Source organism: Taudactylus pleione, unplaced genomic scaffold (genome assembly GCF_031769625.1).
Source record: "Taudactylus pleione unplaced genomic scaffold, aTauple2 ptg000216l, whole genome shotgun sequence".
Taxonomy (NCBI): domain Eukaryota; kingdom Metazoa; phylum Chordata; class Amphibia; order Anura; family Myobatrachidae; genus Taudactylus; species Taudactylus pleione.
This window is the reverse complement of record NW_028284618.1, coordinates 735,359-742,953: the sequence shown is the minus strand read 5'-3', so window position 1 is coordinate 742,953 and position 7,595 is coordinate 735,359.

The following is a 7,595-nucleotide window of genomic DNA, read 5'->3' as shown; positions in this document are numbered from 1 at the left end:
CATTTCAGTAAGCGTGTTCAATACTTTTTCCCTGTGTCATTTCACATTATTACACATTAATTTATGGACATGTATGGTTTGATTTCTTTGCATGTGTGGATTGTATGCATTGTTGTTACTGACATTTGGTTAAAATTTCCTTCAATAGCCCCATTACAAATATATTTACTGAGAAAAATGTTGATGTGTTCAATAATTATTTTACCCGCCATGTGTGTGTATATATATATATATATATATATATATATATATATATATATGCTTATTGAAAAGTGATGAGACTGTCTCTGTTTTTCTGTCCCATAGGTAGATGTGGCAACTCTATGCTGGTTATTGTGAAGCTCATGCATTGATGTGTCTGAACCTGCAGTTGGACTGCCGTAGTCCTCTTTGTTTAGTCACAAGATCTTCATATGTTTCGTCATGGCGGATGAGGAAGACGTGCATGTGAGATTACATCAGAGATGTGTGATTGAATTTTGTGTAAAACTTGGAAAAAGCAGAATTGAAACTCATGAAGTGTTACGGCAAGCATACGGTGGAGAAACAATTAGCCATGCTACAGTATATCGGTGGTGGGAGCACTTCAAAGACGGCAATATGCGAGTGACTGTTGAAGCGAGTTTTGGGAGACCATCCACCGAGATTACAGATGTAAACATTGCCAAAGATGCCGAGATGTTGCAAAATGACAGAAGGTTATCTTTACGCGAACCTTCGGCTTCACTTGGCAGCTCATTCGAAAGGGTTCAGCTTATTGCGACAAAGGAACTAAAAATGCATCACGTGTGCCAGGGGGTACCCAGAAATCTCACAGAAGAGCAGATGCGATGGCGAGTTGAATCGTGCAAGAACACAGTTGGAATGTCGGAGAGGATACCCGATTTCCTGATATCAATTGCGACATGTGACGAATCATGGATTTGTCATTATAATTCGGAATCCAAACAACAGATCGGTGTGATTCCCTCGGCGTGTAAAGTCATGCTTCTGCTGGATGCGCACAATATGATCTTACAGCACTGGGTTCCCCGTGGACCGTCAAATAATGGTGACTATTATAGAAACGTCCTGAAAACCCATGTGCGTTGAGTCATGAGGAAGAAAAGACCACATCTGCTGAAGAAACAGTGATTTTTGCTCCAAGACAATGCCCGACCGCATGTTGCTGCTGTTGCATTGGCAGCACTGACTGAGATTAATGGGACAGCGCTGAAACACCCTCCATATAGCATGAACTTAGCGCTCTATGATTTATGGGCATTTCCAACCCTGACAAAACAACTGCGCGGAAAGAAGTTATCAACATATGATGAAGTGAAAAATGCCACAGCTGCAACACTAAACGTGATGTTTACAAAACAGTCTACTGCACGTCTCTAAATTGTTGTTGAAACGCTGCAGAAAATTTATTGAATGTGAAGGACGGAATGTTCAGATCCTGTGGAGTCATCTGATTCTGAATAAAAAAATCAGTCTAATTACTTTACAGTAATCCTTTGTGTATATATATCCAAGACCCAGATATATAGCATTGACGTGTCCTGGAATGTCTAAAGTTACACTATCTTCTAAAGCCCCTTTGTCTAGGGAATATGGGGGTAAAAGTCAAACCACAGTTGTTAACATATAATGTTTAGCAACTCTATATCTCAATGCTCATTCTTTGGAATGTGGCTCTACTTACCATACAAGCTACTGCTAACAATCTCTTAAGCGCTCGTTAACTATCTGATGTCAGTGTTAGGTACAAGAAGACACAGGAAAGTAGGCCTCAATTTATGTTTTGTCTGACCTTAAAGGTTTAGTTGACCATTCTCTGAATATATGTATAGAAGAACTGCATAAATACAATCTAATTTTTAAACCTCAATGGGGCCTGACACAGGTTCTAAAACTTATATGGTATGTAAGAGTTAATCTATCTCTTATACCACACCCTATCAGCACATATAATCAGCTTTCCATTTCTGCTTTTGGTTGTTATACCTTTAAGCATTGAACAGCCAATGAAGCACTTAGTTGGTGTTGTGACTGATAGAGAAGGAGCATAGAGTAGATTAAACAGTATCATCATAGGGTTAAAGATTTAACTCTTACATACCATATAAGTTTTAGGGGTGTGGTGTAAGAGATAGACAGTAATTAGTTAGACAATGTCTAGATAGACACCAGATGTTAGACAGTCAATAATTAGACAGGGAAAAAAGTTAGACACAAACAAAAGTCAGACACATTAAAGTTAGACATGTAAAAAGTTCGACAGGTACGAAAGGTCGACAGGGTCAAAAGTTCGACATGAAATAGTCGACACAAAAATGGTCGACAATATTTTTTATTTGTTTTTTTAGCCCTAATCTTCACCCTAACCCTAACACTCCCCTTGGTGCCTAACCCTAACCCTAGCTCCTGGTGCCTAACCCTAACCGTCTGGGTAAGTGCCTAACCCTAACCGTGGGGGTAAGTGCCTAAACCTCCAGTAAGTGCCTAACCCTAAACCTAACCCTAAAAAAAATAAAAAAAAATGTCGACCATTTTTGTGTTGAACTTTTTCATGTCGAACTTTTGACCCTGTCGATCTTTTGTACCTTTCGAACATTTTACAAGTCTAACTTTAGTGTGTCTGACTTTTGTCTGTGTCGAACTTTTATCCTTGTCTAACTATTAACTGTCTAACATCTGGTGTCTATCTAGACATTGTCTAACTAATTACTGTCTGTCTATAGTCTGAAACCCGTGCTGATACTGGCTGTTGTTTCTAAGGGTAACCTGCTTCAAATATATCTCTCATTATATGTGCAAAGCTCATTTCTAGTGGCCATAAGGCAACGTTATCATTATTGTATACTTTGTGCATTTTTAAATTTGTGTTATTTGCTTGTGTATATATATATTTTGTCATTACCTTGTCACCTTTTAGGAATTAGGGACAACATATCCCAGATTTCTTCCCCCCACTTTCCAGCAAATGCACTTTACTATGTTATTATGGTGTCTTTTGTTAGTCTATTTTAACTAGATATCGAATTTTGTATTAAAAGTTATTGTTTAGCCACTGTCTTATTTGTTAAAGAGTGCTCCTCTATTAGAGTTTTTTTCTTCTTCTGCTTCCTAATATGGGTAACATTGGTAATCAGCTGGATTTGCAGGTGCTGTAGCTCAGGAACGTTGTCCAGTTTGCAGTTCCCAGTGTGTAGCATTGGCCCACAGTCCAGTCTGTAAAAGTTCAAGATAAAGCAATTGCGCACAAGAGGAGACCACTCGTTTTGTACAGTACATCTATATGAGATCCAGTGATAAAACTCACACTGCAGTATACTTTAACAGTTTTCACGGAGATAATGGGAACTTCATACTAGTGCCAATAGGGTTTTAAATAGTGCCAGTGGGCTCCAAGTGGGAATTGCAGTTCTTAACAGTGATTTGACAGTTTGATAACATCACAGTTCTGTGGGTAACAGAGCCAAATTACAATTGCTACTTCTATTAAACTTATTCCAGTTATTTTTTGCATGCTGCATAGCACAACTGCACTTCAATAAAAAACACAGATAGGACAAACAACCAGTGGTGGCATCAGAAGAACCACACCAACTGCCACCCTAAATGCTGCACTGGCAGTTGGTTAACTCCACTATATGAATTTTATACTGCGCTGCAGCCCCACTTCTGGAGCCACCACTGCAAACAACAGATGTTTTCACAGCACTGAACAGGTTGCTCACTTCACGGCTTTATTAAATGTAAGTTCAGTATATTCAGTTTGTTAAAAAGTTCCTTGATGGGGTCATCCTGGGATTTCTGACAGCTTTTTGTTACAAAACCTAATGCCAGTATCATATTTTGCAGTTTTCATCATCACATATCTTTCATTTTTAATCTGTACCAAGGGAAATAGATCAGATTCAAAACCTCTGCAATACTGTACATGCCACTTGTGCCCCAGAGAACATAATTACATTTTGCCGTGACTGAACGTTAGACCAAAACTGGCAAACAAACTGAAAAGATATAAAGCTTAAATGGGGCATCCATCAAAATTTCAGCTGATAAAATATCTGGAAATACAGTCCTTCCAGAAATAGCAATGCTGATTTCATCAAAATATTATTTCAAGCTTGGAAGTTATAGGCGCTGCTGTATGAGCCTGTATGCGTTCCGCTGCCAGGAAGTTCTGTTAACAAAGTTTAAAAGTAAAAAATTGGAAGAAGAATATATTCCAGAAAATATTTAATGCTTTTACTGTACATTTGGTCATTTAAAACCCCAGTAGGATAATCAATTGTCGAAGCACAATGAACTTGGAAGCAAAAGATAGAAAAGGAAATTGAAAACAATGTTGGATAAAAATAAAATTATGGCAACTACCGTATATACTCGAGTATAAGTCGACCCGAATATAAGCCGAGGTACCTAATTTTACCACAAAAAACTGGGAAAACTTATTGACTCGAGTATAAGCCTAGTGTGGAAAATGCAGCAGCTACTGGTAGTAATCCCCCCCCCTGGTACTGCCCCCAGTAGTAATATTCCCCCTCTGGTAGTGCCCCCAGTAGTAATACCCCCCTGGTAGTGCCCCCAGTAGTAATACCCCCCCTGGTAGTGCCCCCAGTAGTAATACCCCCCTGTTACTGCCCCAGTAGTAATCCCCCCCTGGTACTGCCCCCAGTAGTAATATTCCCCCTCTGGTAGTGCTACCAGTAGTAATACCCCCCTGGTAGTGCCCCCAGTAGTAATACCCCCCTGGTAGTGCCCCAGTAGCAATATCCCCCCCTGGTAGTGCCCCCAGTATTAATCCCCCCCTGGTAGTGCCCCCAGTAGTAATCCCCTCCCTGGTACTGCCCCCAGTAGTAGCCCCCCCAGTAGAGAGAGATGTAATTAAAAAAAAAACACTTATCTGAAACCCCGCTCCTGGTCCCGACACTACTTCTGGCTCCTCCGGGCGCTTTGCATTATAGGAGAGACATCGTCATGACGACGTCTCTCCCATTACCCACTGCGGGAGCCGGAAGATGGCTCCCACAGTGGGAGCAGCAGCAGCCGATGAGAGTCTGACAGACTCTCATCCGCTGCTGATTACAACAAACACACAGCTGCCAGCTCCGGCGGCTGTGTGTTTGGCAGTGTGTAGTGCTGACCGAACTCCGTCTGCACCGTGGCCCGCATGGTACGCTACTCAGCTGCATACCATGCGGGCATGAATCAAGTATAAGCCGAGGAGGGGCTTTTTCAGCACAAAAAATGTGCTGAACAACTCGGCTTATACTCTACCAATAAAATGTTCAATATGATATGCCGGCGACGTAATTATGTAAATACTCCCAGCACCACAAACATGTCAAACACACTGTAGTGTCCCCAGTTCACATTATACCACACAGAAACCCCAGTTCACATATGCCGCAGTGTACCCTAAGATGGTGATGTAGCCATGTGTTGGGGCTCCCCAGTGTGGGGTCACTGGATGACTGCCCTGGTTGCATTATTGTTACTCTGGTAAAGGAAAAATCATAAGTGGGGAAAACTCAGAGTGGGAGGCAGAAAAAAGCTCCTTGTTACCGGGTACGGCGGTGTCACTTAGTGTCCATTTGTGCCCCCGCTGGCCACTTACAGCATCCCAAGTTTCTATGTCACTTATCTGAAATGTGACTGGCATCCTCGACCTGGCAGTTCCCTCCATTCTGAACTATGAGCATCGCCATCTTGGACAGTGTCACATGATTCGCTTTGCCAACCAACTTTCAGCAACTTCCGGACACATGATCCACTCAGCACCTAGGACGCCCTATTTAAACCAGGAAGTACTGGCAGTACATTGCCAGTGCAACTTCTCTTCTAGTATCCCGGCTCCTGGTTCTTTATTGCTTCCTGCTTCCTGAACAAGTATATTATGGCAACCTGCTACAGTTTTGCTTCACAGCATTCTGTTTAAGTACATTGCTGCAGACTCCTCCACCTAAAATAGAATCTCCCCAAAAGCTTAATTTTCTAATAATATCCGTAGGTTTACATTATATGAATTTGAAGTCACACATCGAAGGAGCTTCCAAATCTAACCTGATCAAATACTCTTTTACATTTGACGAAGTAAGTTCAAATGCACAGGTTCAGACACATAATAAAAGGTATAAATTAGAAGTATGGTATCTGGACTTAAATGACCTCTATTGGCAAACTTTTAGCATCTGTTCTGAGGGATGTTAATAGTTTCAGGTTTTGCTAACAAACATAGAAGAAGACAACATCTGGACCTATTGCCAGCAATAGAAAAGTTACTGCCTTAAGCAGCCAACTAGTTGATTGGTTGGAATGAAAATCTGGTAAGGAATACAATCAGCAATTTACTCCCAAACACTGGAAAATGGACCAAAACTGTTGTTTGAACAAATAGTTTAGATCAAACATTTAACAAACTTGTTTGAATTACCATTTTCATCTGTTTTCTGGCATTTAGGAGCAAATTGCTGATCATTATTTACTCCCATACGTTACCAGATTTTCATTCCAACCACTCAACAAGTTGGCTGGTTGGATGTAAGTTGGTCTAGTGTGTGGCCAGCTTTACTCACAGTTTTTGCAGATAGTGGTAATCTAAAATTACCTTTGCTTATTATTCGAGAAAAGAAAACATACAGTGAAAGAAAGTTTGTGAACCCTTTAGAATATCTGTATAAATGTGCCCATAAGGGGTCCATTCATCAAGTTAATTAAGATAATTAAGTATCCAACTCGCTGTCAGTAGCCGCGGTGGATACAAATTCACCTGAGCAATTCAGCTGTCTCCACGATGTCTTTCACTGCTGCTTCCCGCTGCTTTATGATGAATGGCCCCAAAACTTAATATCTACAAAAGTAGGTGAAGATGTTCATTTTCATGTGCTTTTATAGAAATTAAGTGATGATGAATAGACCCCTTAAATGTGTTCAGATCTTCATCTAAGTCATAAAAATAGATACAGAGAATCTAAAAAATAAAATAGCACAAAGAATGTTTTGATCGATTTGTCCAAAAAATTATTCAAGACTAAATTATGTTATGGAAAAAAGCATGTGAACCTCTAGGATTCAGTAGTGGGTGTGATCCCCTTAGGATGCAATGACTTCAATCATAGTTAATGATAATTATTGTTTAGTCACGCACAGAAGCTTGCAGGAATTTTGGCCCTTTCCTCCTAACAAAACTGCTTTAACACATGGATGTTGGATGTTGGTGTTCCCTCTATTGGATAAAGGTCTGGATTTTGACATTCCAAAAAGCAAAATTCTTCTGCTTCAATAATTTTTTGTAGACTGACTTGTGTGTTTACGGACGTTGTCTTTCCGCAAGACCCACCTTCTGTTTAGCTTACCGACAGAAAACTGACATTCTGTAAAATTGCTGGTACAATCACCTCCTTTCACTCCCACATCCAAGATTTCTCCCATGCTGTTCCTCTACTCTGGAACTCACCCCTTTCCTCTGTCAAACTTTGGCCAGACGCCACACCTTCACATGAACCCTCAAGACTCACTACTCTCTATTCAGCACCTCTTGCAACCCACTTACACTCTCTCCCAGCTAAACCTCCTGGTTGCTCTCATTCCTCTTAAGGTGG